Raw genomic sequence first — 14524 nt, 5'->3', positions numbered from 1 at the left:
TCAATTTAATTTAAGAATGTATGTTTTATTTAGTTGTTAAATAGTGATATGCATGATGGATGATCATGGACTATAAAAGACCAATGTGATTGGATTTATTTCTTTTATGTTTCTTTGGGATTGTAAATTAATTAATTTATTTTAATTTATTTTGGGCATGTATTATTAAGTTTGTAATATTTTTGGGTTGTAATTTCATTTATTTAAGTTCTTGTAAATTCGCCTTGGTATGCCAAGGATTACTATGTAATATTGGATTGCAAGAAGTTCAAGGAGGTCAAGAGCATTGGTGGGACCAGTGGGAGGAATTCAATATCAAGTGTTGATTATGTACTCCTTCAGCAACTCTTATAAAATGAATGAATGAAATGCACCTAGGAATGCCCTGATTCAATTCTTGGTGGCTCAGAATTGAATCCCTTAGAAAGTCCATGATCATACCATATTTCGCTTATCCATGAATGCATGAGATGTATGGGAATGTATGCAATTATATGATATATGCATGCTAAATGGATAATGTGCAAAGTGAGACCTTAATAGTAATTAGGATGGCTATAAAATCTTCCAAACAAATGATTAAGTTGGAAATGCTATAATTAAAGTAATTATAACATAAGCCCTCCATTGGGGCAATTATTTTAAGAAATTTTAAATAGTTGCATGAGATGCAATTAATTTAAGAGATTTTCTTAAGAATAATTGTTAAGCATGAGATGTTGTAAATATGTAAATGGTTTGGTGGCCAATATTGGATGTACCTGAGGACATTAAAATTATTTGCATAATTACTGGCTCAATGGGATCAACTTAACTAATGCAAGATAAGTCAATATTGGATGTACCTGAGATTTTGAGCATTAGGGGCTAGTAAAAGGATTGAACCTCACATGAGATGTGATGGGCAAGGAGTTGCTCACTTATAGTTTATTGTAATTCCAATAATGGATGTACCTGAGGATGATCAATAGAATTATAAGAATTCAATCACCCACTAGAAATCCATCCAACTAGGATTTCCGTTTTCTACTTTGGAAGTGTAGGATTCGCTAAGTTAGTGGGAGGACCAATTTGATTAAAAGACCATAATCATTTTGGTTAATTACATGATACATTTACTAATTAATCTGGTTATTTCTGCAATTAATTTTCTGATAAAAATGAGCACAAAACAACCACCACCATCCAATATCCTTGCAAGCATACTTGATCACAACAGGTTGACAGGACCTAATCATGCGATTGGCTAAGAAATTTGAAATTTGTCTGAACCTTGAACATATAGGATATGTTCTATATTCAAATGTTCTGGTCCCTTACCTCCAGAGGCCACACAAGAGGAACATGATACTTTGGACAAGTGGAAGGAGCATGATATGAGAGCTAAGTGTTACATGCTTGCTTCCATGAGTAATGAGTTCTGAAGCAACATGAGAACATGCAGAGTGCTAGTGAGATCCTCCTTCACCTACAAGAGTTGTATGGTGAGCACAGCAGAATGCTAGGTATGAGATATCTAAACAGTTATTCCGTATGAGGATGTCGAGGACAGAATGTTGGGGATCATGTCCACAAGATGATTCGGTGATTGAGCGGTTGGAACATCTTGACTTCAACATGGATTTCCAACTACAGACGGATTTGATCCTTCATCCCTTCTGAGTCTTTTGGGAATTTTGTGACAAATTTCCATATGACTAAACAGAATGCACCTTAGCTGGTTTACTCAACATGCTGGTTATTGCCCAAAAGAATATGCCGTGCAATAAAGGAAAAGAGGTAGCTTTGGTTGCATTTTCTTCACTGGAAAGTCCAACAAGAAGAAGGGCAATAAGAAAGAAACCTCAAATTCCTGGTCCTTCCAAGAAAATAGCTAAATAGAAAAGGAAGACTAAAGTCGATAAAGGCAAAGGAAAGTGTCTCCACCGCCAATAGGAAAGTGTTTCCATTGCCGAAGAAAGTGTTTCCATCGCGCAGTATAGCAATCTAAATGAATGCAATGCCATGGTGAAAACCAACTCAAGTTCAAAATATATTTGGCACTTAAGGTTATGTCATGTTGCGTAAGATAGGATTGCAAAGCTGGAGAAAATGGGGATTCTATCCTCATTGGGCTCGAGCCTACTCCAACTTGTGAATCTTGCCTTCAAGGCAAATGACTAGAACACCCTTTGTTGGACAAGGGCTAAGAGTCGAAAATATTTTGGAACTAATACATAGTGATGTATGTGGTCCGTTTAAAGAAATGGCTAGAGGGGCTTTCATTATTTTATTACCTTTTTGATGATAAATCAAGGTTTGGGTATTTGTATTTGATGAAATACAAACATGAATCCTTTGAAAAGTTTAAAGAATTTAAATCTGAAGTAGAAAATCAAACAGGAAAGAGTATTAAAGCTCTTCGATCAGATCGTGGAGGTGAATATTTGAGTACTGAATTTGATGAATACTTGAGAGAGCATGGCATTGTTTCTCATCTGACTCCTCCAGGAACGCCACAGCTAAATGGTGTATCTGAAAGGAGAAATCGTACCCTATTGGATATGGTACGTAGTATGATGAGCTATACGGATATGCCAATCTCCTTTTGGGGATTTGCATTAGAATCAGCTTTATATATTCTGAATAGGATTCCATCAAAATCAGTTTCTTCCACACCTTATGAGATATGGCATGGAAGAAAACCAAGTCTTAAGCATGTTAAGATTTGGGGTTGTCCAGCTTATATCAAAAAGCTGAACACTGATAAATTGGAGACCAGATCAGAAAAAGGTCGATTTGTTGGATATCCAAAAGATAGTTTTGGATATTATTTTTTATTTGCCTACTTCACAAAAGGTTGTGATAAGTAGAGATGCCACATTTCTTGAACAACAGTTTGTTCAAGAAGGAGGCAAAGGAAGGCAAATAGAGTTAGAATTGGAGAATTCTGACCAACCAATGCATCGATGGATATAGATCCATCTAGTCAACCTATACCCATTGATGAAACATCTACACTGTTCCTCGTAGAACAACTAGGGTATCTCACCCACCTGTGAGATATGGTTTTCTTCTTGAAGAAGAACAAGAGTTGTCTACTCATGAAGAAGTAGATCATGGAGATGATCCACTTACCTATGAAGAAGCTATATCAGATATAGACTCTTCAAAATGGATTGATGCTATGAAATCCGAGATTGATTCCATGTATAAGAATCAAGTTTGGGATCTTGTTGACCCACCTAAAGGTATTGTACCTATAGGGAACAAATGGGTTTTCAAGAAGAAAATTGTTTCTGATGTAAAGGTAGAGACCTATAAGGCAAGGCTAGTAGCGAAGGGTTTCGCCAAAGGCAAGGAATAGACAATGAGGAGACTTTCTGCTTTGTTGCCATGCTTAAATCAATTAGGATTTTATTAGCAATAGCTGCTTACTATGATTATGAGATTTGGCTGTTGGATGTCAAAACTGCTTTTCTCAATGGATACATTGAAGAAAACATTTTCATGGAACAACCTAAGGGATTTGAATCCCAAGATGGTTCCAAGGTATGCAAGCTAAAGCGATCCATTTATGGGTTGAAACAAGCTTCGAGGAGTTGGAACATCCGTTTTGATGAAGCCATTAAATCTTTTGGTTTTATCAAAAATGAGGATGAGCCATGTGTATATAAGAAGGTTAGTGACAGGCTATCACTTTCCTTGTCTTATATGTGGATGACATACTCGTTGATGGGTAATGATACGGTATGTTGACGACTATAAAGGTATGGTTGTCAAATACATTCTCCATGAAAGACTTAGGGGAGGCAACCTATATTCTTGGGATTCGCATCTATAGAGATAGAGCGAAAAGGATAATTGGTTTATTCCAAAGTCTATACTTGGAAAAGGTGTTAAAGAGGTTTAACATGCTTGATTCCAAGAGAGGATTGTTACCAGTGAGACATGGTATCCACCTTTCTAAAGAGATGTCTCCAAAGACACCTGAAGAAAGAGATAAGATGGCCAGGATTCCATATGCTTCACATATTGTAAGTTTAATGTATGCAATCTTGTGTACTAGGCCTGATATCGCATATGCTGTTAGTTTGACTAGCAGGTATCAATCCAATCCAGTTTGGAACATCGATAGTCGCCAAGAATATCCTTAAGTACTTGAGAAGAACTAAGGATTTATTCTTGATTTATAGAGGTGGAGACTTGCAATTGGATGGTTATACCGATTCGATTTCCAATCGATATCGATGCTAGAAAGTCTACCTCGATATGTGTTCATTTGTAATGGAGGTGCAATCGGTTGGAAGAGTTCCAAACAGAGCACGATCGCAGATTCCACTCATCGAGGTCGAGTATATTGTTGCATCGATGCCGCAAAAGAAGTCGTTTGGATGAAGAAGTTCGTGATGTAACTTACAGAGTTCCTTCCATTGAGTCGCCAGTTCCATTACACCGTGACAACAATGGAGCAAATCATATAGGCTAAGGAACTAAGGTCTCACCCAAAATCCAAACACATAGAAAGGCACTACCACATTATCGGAGATATAGTTGGGCAAGGCAATATAGCCATGCAGTAAAATAGCATCACCAAAATCCTACGATTCATTCACTAAGCCTTTGTCATAAGCTCGCTTAGACCGACATCTTGAGAAGATGGGTCTAAGGCATTGTAATGAATGGCTCTAGTGCTAGTGGGAGATTGTTAGTAGTATGCCCTAGAGCATATCATTTAGTATGTATCTTGTATATATTTTATTAATAAAAGGCATTTCCACTTTTCCGTTTACATAATATATTTATGTGTAATAGAAAAGGTCCATTGATATTTTGTTAGAAATATTACTCTTAAGTTGTTAAGAATATGAGTGACAATATTTCTAGCACAAAGTATCATAAATAGGTTCACAATCAAGGATACTTCATAATAAGGACATGACTTATCCGTAAAGATTGTATTCATGTTTGTTCCCAAGTTATTTATATGAGATATAAATAAGATGGAATGGTGAGTCTCATGCCATATAACAAACATGATAGGCACTTATAAATGATAAGTAGGCCAACTGTGACGCTTATGACAAGCACATGGAGTTTACTCTTGTCAATGTTTTGTCATAAATCATATCGTGCATATAATCTTTAGACACGAGATAGCACAGCTTATCTTGTATATAGGTAGTTTGAGTTTGATATCGCTTTCATACTTGTACTTTGTATGGGTATATGGGCATCTGTTGGCTCCTACTAGTTATATATGGAGGTAGGTGTTGATCAAGATGGAATATGTTCCTCTAAGTAAATAGAGTTAAAATCCTATGTTCATTTAACTGTTCTTGATGTTTCAAGTTCCTGGCCAGGACAGATAGATTTATTCAGAAAAGAGTTTCTGATGAGAAAAATCTTTTAATCAAGAACTGGAATTAAAAGAGAACATAATATTCATAGCAAATGGAGTTTGACATTAACCATGACTCGGCTTGAGTTGGGATTTTGTAACAGAGAGATTCTAGTGCATGGTAACATATGATTATAGGTTCATTTAAGGTAAATCTTATTACTAATTGGGTGGCCATGGCATGCTATGCTAGGTGTTAACCATGGTCTATGAGGTTCATAAAATGATTTAGAGAAATCATTTATGGTAAGAAAGAGTTCTGATGATATTAAGAGTTGATATCATGTCTCATTGCCAATTAGTGATGAGCCTAGTAAGTCACACACATACACAAGTTATCACCTATTTAAATATGATTTAATTAATTAATTAAAGAGTTTAATTGATTAATTAAATAGATTTGGTTTGCAATAAAATTGCAAAGTCCCTAGCATGACTTGAAACCAAATCTAGATTATTGGATGTGTAGTATAAATTAAATTTATATTTAAAGTGTTTAAATATGAATTTAATTGATGAGAAATTAATTAATAGAGATTAATTAATTAATTTATATTTGATATAAATTAATTAGAAGAAGAAAATAATTATTTTGGGTTAAGAACTCAAAATTAAGACACAGGTGCATTTTGGTCATTTTGCAGTGTGACACGTGGCACCATGAGATGGTGACACATGGCATAACACATAATCTTTAAAAATATTTTTAATCATGTAAGATGATTAAAATCAAGATTAAATATAGGTTTGACACTTGGCACAATGTGATTGGGTCACTTAAACCTAGAGCTAATCAAAAGGTGACATGTGGCTAGGGTTTAATGTGTTAACCTAGCTATTTAAGTGGGGTTATGAAAAGAAAACACAACCAGCAGCCTCTCCTCTCATATGTCACGCCACTTTGAGCCTCTCCAGCTATTTCTCTTCATCTCTCATCAATTCAAAGAGATTAGCCATCAATCTCTTGAATTAAGAACACTAGAAATTGTTTCTAGTGTCCTGTTTGCATCTCTAATCTCTTAAAAGGCATAACTTGAATTTCTAATTAATAGAAAAGGCTTTAGAAGCTGTTCAAGGGCTGCCATAGGTGTTCTTGGTGTGGACAAGCTAGAGGGACAACATCTGGTGTCCTGAAGACGAATCTCAAAGGCGCAGACACGCTGCAGCACATCAAGAGGTTAGTGTAATCGTTCTTGATTTAATCTAGGGTTCTAAAATTAATCTGATTAATTTTAAAATCTTAAATGGCAAATACAGATCCAAAAACATATTAAAAGAGTTTTAATATGTTGTTTATCATTGAGATCAAATAGATAAAAATAAATCTTGCATGGTGCTTGTGACCCTAGGTGAAAATTTTTGAATTCAATGGTATAATCTTGTGTTTTTCACGCTTCCGTTCCTTCAGTAATAACCATCACAACAAATTCTATCAACACCATACCAATATATCAATAATTCTCCAACACAAAACAAAAGGCTTAAGATCAATTAAGCTCACACAATTAAAGTTCCATAAAATTTTAAATCAATACACACCAAAACACAAGGCTAATTTATCAAGGCACAACAACTATAGTTCTTTGCAAATTTTATGGGAGATAGAAATGGGCACTTTTTTTTTATTTAGAACCTGATATTGGTACTTCTCTCTCGTCACTGTTACTTTTTTTTTTATTTAAACTGTCACCTTCAAAAAAGTACCTTGCTCATATTCTAGCTAGCTTTTAGCCTGAGAATTGACATTGGGTTCATGAAGACCCCTGGTTAGTTTGCTTAACTAAAATAGCAGAGCAATTTTCAAGTTCAGCTTTTTATTTCCCCTAATTTATGCATCTACATATTATAAAGTGCCCTAATAGATTAAATAAAGTTCTAAAATATGCATGACACTAGTTTAGAGCACACATAACTAATCATTTTACCATTAAATCAAGCCTAAATGATTTATGCAAGAAAAAAAATTGCTCTAGGGTATGGAGAAGAGGGAAAATCCATCATTAAAGTTACTATTACCTTGCCTAAAATCTCAAAAATTCAACCTAAAGTAGAAAAGTCATTTCAAGGACAAAGCACTTCTCTCCGAGAGTTAATATAGAATCATGAATCAAGCTTATGAGAACAATTTTTTTTTTTCAAAAATTATAGCAACAAATTTCTCCTCCCCCACAATTAAAACTTACATTGTATAAAGCACAAATGTAAAAGAAAAGAAAAAAATAAATCCTAGAAAATAAAATAAGATAAGGAAAAGAAAACAAATCTGATTATGGCTAACAAGCCACCCATAGGTTGCCTCCCAAGAAGCGCTCTTGTTTATCGTCGGTAGCTCGACCTGGCAAAGATCCTTAATCTAGTGAATGCTCATGAAACCCCTCATAAAATGGCTTGAGTTCATGACCGTTGACCTTGAATGTAATACCCTCCCGGTAGCAACTCCGTACATTCTACTGTTCCGGTGATCGGTGTCGGTCCGGACAGCTAGAACGTCCGGAAAAATATTTAAACTAAAGTGAGGGACCATAATTAACTCAAATATTAATAAGAAAAATTTAGTAAAAAATTTTAGAAATAAAATACAACCAAGTCAAATGAGCCGGTGCCCAAGCGATGGGTAACCAGAGGGAAGTTGCGGTTCTCGCAACGAGGAGCCCTAGACCCGGGGAAAAATTCATAAAATAATTTTTGGAACTCCAGAGAAGGGTCATTGAGGTTCCCATGGCATTAGAATGTCAAGAAAATACCTAGAAAAATTTTTCAATCGGTACAAACAATTTTGACCCGTTAAGCCAAACGGAGGGCATTTTGGTCATTTCGCCTTCAGAGGTGATTTTTGGCCGACTTGTCCAGTTGAGTAAATAATTAATATGACATAAAATATGAATAAACATTACTAAAAAAAATTAAATTGAAAATAAGTAGAGAAGAAAAGAATAGAAAATGAGAAAAATGCCCATTTATGACATATGGTGATGTCATTTTAAAGCTCCCACCAATCACATATAAACAACCATCTAATTAACTAATGAAAGAGACCAAGAAGACCAAAAAAAATTCTGCTGCTCTTCTTCTTCTTCCTCAAGACGTGACTCTCTTCTCCATAGCCCTCCATAGAAATTTCTTTCATTACTCCCATTTCCCATGAATTTCACCCTAAAACCCTAGAGACCTTTCACTAAAATTTGTCCTTGAACCTTGCAAGACCTTTTGGCAGCCAAGAAGAAGAAAGAAAGTGAAGTTTGGGGCTTGGAAAAATCTGCCCTATAAGAGGTTAGTGCACATATGTATTTAAAACTCATTAATTCCATGTTAGAGATTTGTAATAGGTAAGAAATTGTGAAATAAATGAACCAAACTCATGTGTATGTCCACCATAGAATTCGGCAGCCCTAAGGAAGGAATGATTTTGATTGTTTTGATGGACTTAGAGTGGACTAGAAATGGTGTTTAAGGTATGTATATGCATGGATAATGAACTAGTGTGCTAATTAAGGTGTATGGGTAAATTGAATTGGACATTAGGGTTTTGAGAAGTGAAAATTTGGCTTGGCTTAGGAAATTGTTAGAGAACATTTTAATGGTCAATTAGTGACCATTTTAGGTAATTTGACCACAATTTGGACTGAAATATAGCATGGCAAAGTGAATGTGTAGGCTGCCTAAGGACAGCAGCAGAGTGACTGAAATTTTAGTCCAATTGGACTGCCATATCTTTGGCTGTGTTGGTCCAATTGGTGTTTGGCCAATTGGACATGAAACTAGGCTTATAATGGCACATTTTTGCTGAAGAAACCATGCCCAAAAGACCAAAGCAAGAGGACCAAAAGTTGGTCCCAATCCGGACACCCTGCAACAGCACCTGCAGAAATGACCAAATGAACAGTAACTGTTCATTTGGCCATAACTCACTGTAGATATGGTCAATTGACCTGAAATTTTTACAGAAACAAGTTAAGACATAGACAAACAACTTTCATGAAGAAATCTACCCCAAATTATGGCCAGAACCTATTCAAACATGCACTCACAGTCACTGTTCATGTTACTGTAGATATGGTCAATTCTGCAGTTTGGCAATCCGGCCAGCTCTGGTTTTTGGACCATATCTGGAGCTACAAAACTCCAAATGGAGTGATTCAAAAAAGAAAATTCAACTATACAAAATAAGGAACAACTTTCATGTTTACCATTTTCTCAAATTCCCACTGTAACAGGGCTTAATGGAACAGTAAAATTGGGTCACAAAAACTGAAAATTCTGCCCTCTTGGTTTTAAGTTTGGAAATGGTATTTGTGACTTATTCCAACAAGTTTTAAATGCAAAATGTGGTATCTTTGAGAACTTAGGTTCAATAAATTTATTTTGTATGAAAAAGTCAACATTTTGGTTGACTAGTAAGGTGAATAGTAAACAAAATGACACATATTACATAAGTAATACAACTTGAAATATAAAATGTAATTAACACAAATGGATTGTTTAGAGTATAAATGAGATAAAGTTATCATTAGGATTTACGTCTTTGTTTCAAATAGGATTATAATACCTTGTACAAAAATTGGTACATGAGAGGTAATAATGTGAATACTAATTCATATAAATATTGTAACGATTAGATGAATCACATGGATGTGTAAATGGGTTAATTGCTCTCATCATGAGAGAAATGGAAATATTTCGATGTACAAATGGTACATGAAAATCGATTGATGTAAATTACAATTAACGTGAATGGTATGATGAATGCATAAATTATATAAAAATGAGATTTGAAGATTTATGCTTCTACTATAAATAAAATTAAAATACTATGAACGATAATTGGAACATAAAATGAAATAATAAAACTTATGAACATTTAATGATATTATGTGCCCTTGTATTGCCTAGACATGTGTGTCGGATTAGATAGTTTGGCATGCCAATAGGGTATTGTTTTAGCAGTACTGCGAAAGGAAAGGTTTTGTGCCTGTATTAATGGCTTTATGCCCGTATCCATGGCTTTTATGCCCGTATTCATGGCTTTTATGCCCGATTATGTGATATCATAGCTTTTGGCTATATTGACTGCATACATGGTTGACGTTCTGCGTCCCATGGTATGACGGCCCGAGACACCGCGATGTCCAGCCAACGACCGTTATCGATCGATGCCCAAAGATAGGTTACTTGGGCATGGAAAAGTATAACTGTGAACTGATTATTAAAGAAAATACGAAAATTAAGTATCAGGAATGATTACAAAAATACAAAGAAGCTCAAGATCATGAAGGAAATAATTAACAAAATGCATGAAGAAGTTAATATCATAAAACGTAATTAGCCCTCGACTAAACAATAAGTTAGTAATTATTCATTTCTTATGAACACAATAGCTAGGAAATTATTATTTTTACTTGCATATTATATTTTCTTGTATTATTGGCACCACTAAGCTTTATGCTTAGCGTGTCACTTTTGCAACGCGTAGGTACTGAAGATTTGGACAGAGGGCCCAGTAGACCACAGATTCGGTAAGGCAGTTCACGCTCAGATAGTGTCCGTGTCACCTCACCGTCTACAGTGCATTGGTAGGACACTAGGCTTCATTTTGGTATTTTGTAATTGATTTTTATTTTCCTTTGTGTAAATGAAACTTATGTAATGTATTTTGATTTTCATGTAAATAATGCAAATTTGTGTTTGTAAATGGAAAAGTGAATATTGATCTGTGACTGTTACATGACTATCAAATGAGATGAATGATTGAGAACTGAAATTGAAAATTGTTGAGATTTTGATAAATGGAGTTGAGATGATTGAATATGAATATAAGAAGTGTTTTTCACAGGTTCCGAAGAACTGTTTTCTCCATTTTTAGCCGGTACTCTGCCGGATTTTCTTTAAAATTTTCGGAACCCCAAATAAATAATAATTTCGATAAATGGCTTAAATAAATTATATTTCATAAATTATATTCAAAAGCATGATATAAATTAATTAAGGTATATTAGAGTGTGCCGGTACACCGTGTGGCATTACTTACTCGGGTATACTGTACACGGGTAAGGGGTGTCACATTGAACACTTTGTTAGTTCCTAAACTTTGAATTTCAACTGCACCATAAGGAAGCACATTAGTAACAACAAAGGGTCTAATCAATTGAGAATACAACTTACCAAGCATCAGCTTCAATATGGAATTATACAATAAAACTTTTTGCCCAATCACAAACTACTTCCTTAGTTTATCATGGAATGCATTCGTCTTTTCTTTATAGATCCTAGAATTCTCATAAGCCTTAAGGCAAATTTCCTCTAATTCATGCAATTGTGATTTTCTTTCTAACTCATCCTCCATGCTTAACTCAATAACATCCTGCACAAATATATCAACAACATCAATAGAAAAGACAAAATGATCATCAGCAGGATACTTCATGGCATCAATGATATTAAATTTGACAGTCTCTCCATCAAACTCCATAGTTAAGGCACCCTCATCCACATCAATTTTTGTCTTCGTAGTTTTTAGGAAAGGTCTTCCAAACAAAATCAAAGCTGACTTTGATGTGAGAGCACTATCCTCCTTATCCAGAATGTAATAATCTGCAGAAAAAATCAATTCTCCAATCTGTACCAAAACATACTCAACTATTCTCAATGGGTAAGCATTAAAATGATCAGCTAACTGAATAATGACATTGGTTTCTTTCAAAGGACCCAAATTCAAAGTTTGAAAAACTGAATTTGACATAACATTAATAGATGCTCCTAAATCTGCATTGCATGTTCAAATCTAGAATCACCTATTTTGCAGGGAATAGAAAATGAACCTAGATCCTTACACTTAGGGGGTAATTTCTGCTGAATTAATGCTGACACACTTTCCCCCACACTGATCTTCTCATTATTCCTCAACTTGTGCTTTGTAGTGCATAATTCTTTAAGGAATTTAGCATACCTGGGGATTTGTTTGATTGCATCAAGGTATATTCACCTCCACCTTCCTGAAAGTCTCCAAAATTTCTTTCTCTTGTTTTTCTTTCTTAGTCTTAGCCAACCTGCATGGGAATAGAGGAAGCACAAAATTATTAACCTTATTTAGTTTAGGTTCAGTATTGAGAGCCAAACTTGGAAAAGTTTTGAAATTCAAAAGAGACAGATTGGCAGCTTTGCAATCACTATCATTTTTCAGCTAATTCCTTTTTGAATCTGCCTCTGCCTTCTTCAGGAAAGTTGTAGCCCTATTTCTTAGCTTTCCAACGGGTACTCATTTGCCCAAATCTGAGGTCTGAAACCCAAGTTATAGCCTAAAAATCGAGACTGGTTCTGACAGACAGTCCAGCCCATAATGACGACTTCATTGCCATTTTTTACAATTAAAACGGCCTCATCTCACTTCCAGCCCTTCATAGAAGTTATAGAGGTGGCTCTTAAGCTTCAATTGGGCTTAGGCTTGCTTCATTTGGTCGTCTAGAACTCCAGATACAAAATAAAAACTAAAATTGGTCGTGACACATTAAGTCTAGGCTTTTGCAATAGATCCATAGCTCATTTTGTCAATTTTGGAGACTGATTTGGGCTTTGGTCCCTCTTTATCATTTGTAGTGCTCTATCTTAGCTTTTTAATGGATTAAACATCACTCAATTTAGAGACCACAACTTTAGAAACACTTGAAAAATACAGCAAACGTCAAATGCTGAAATTTCTCCATTTAACACAATTATTCCAACAACTATATAAAAATATGCCTAAATGATAAATATACTTTAATAAACTGAATTAGGCATAAAAACACACTAGAAACACTAAATGTGATGGGAGTAAAATTAATAAATTATGCACTTATCAGTGGTATAGTATGAGAGCTAGTTCTCTCGCCTGAGTCACTATGCTGAGAGTTTACTCACCACCAGCAAGGACAGATGCAAATGGTTTGAAGTCGGATTGAGACCGAGTCTAAGACTGCAAGTGGTTGGATTCTGACATGAGAACTTATCAGAATTGATATCTCAAGCTCTGGAATTAGAAAAAATTGAGTCAGAAAGGGCTATTAAAAAGGGAACTAAGGAAAAAGATAAGGGTGGGAAGACTTCTAGTCAAGCTTCTAGCAGTAGTTCAAGTAAGAGAAAGAGCTTTGGGGGACCAAGTAATAGAGGATCTAATAGGAGAAGATTCTAAAGGCAGAGGCCACCTAGATCTAGTCAACAAACATCCAAGGGTTCCTTTCCTATCCGTAACTGTGAAACCTGTGGCAAAACACATGGAGGAGTATGTTATAAGGCCATAGGAGCCTGCTACAACTGTGGTGGAAGTGGGCATTTTGCTAGAGATTGCACTAGTGCCCGCAGATCTGGGCCACCTACCAACACTGACGGGTCTGCTCAAGGTTTTGCTTCCAGAGGATAATAAACAGTTAGTAGAGGGCGAGGCAAGGGTAGAGGTAGCACTTCTGGCAGCCAGGGCACAGTGATCTAACCAAAGCAAAGTGGTGCACCAGCCAGGGTGTACACCATATGCCAGAGGGATGAGGCTGAGACATCAGATGTTGTGGCTGGTACCTTCTCCATCTGTTAACAAGCTGTTTATGTGTTGGATCCTGGCTTCACACACTCATATGTTAGTGCTAGCATTGCTTGTTCTGCTACTATTCCTTACTTGAAAATGGACTTTGATGTACTAGTGACTAGTCCATTAGGTCAGGAGGTCAGAGTAAATAGGTTGTATAAGGATTGTCCTTTGGTGATCCAAGAATATACAATTCTGTCTGGCCTTATTGAGATGCCCTTCCGAGATTATGATATCATCTTGGGCATGGATTGGTTAGCCAGGCATCATGCCATGATCGACTATAGGTTGAAGATAGTTACCTTTGGTCTTCCCGAGTACACAAATGGAGTAATACATGGGAAAATGCAGTTATTACCATCCAACATCATTTCAGCTGCACTTACTAGAAAGATGATTAGAAAGGGGTGTGAAGCATATTTGGCCCATGTGATAGACACCCAAGTAAGGAGCCCAAAATTAAGAGATATTTCTACTGTATGTGATTTTTTGAATGTCTTTCCGAAAGAATTGGCTGGATTGCCTCCAAAAAGAGAGATTCCATTTGAAATAGAGGTTATGCCTAGTGTGGATCTAATTTCCATCACTCCTTA

This window comes from Hevea brasiliensis, chromosome 9 (genome assembly GCF_030052815.1).
Source record: "Hevea brasiliensis isolate MT/VB/25A 57/8 chromosome 9, ASM3005281v1, whole genome shotgun sequence".
In the NCBI taxonomy this organism is placed as follows: Eukaryota; Viridiplantae; Streptophyta; class Magnoliopsida; order Malpighiales; family Euphorbiaceae; genus Hevea; species Hevea brasiliensis.
This window is presented reverse-complemented; position numbering follows the sequence as displayed.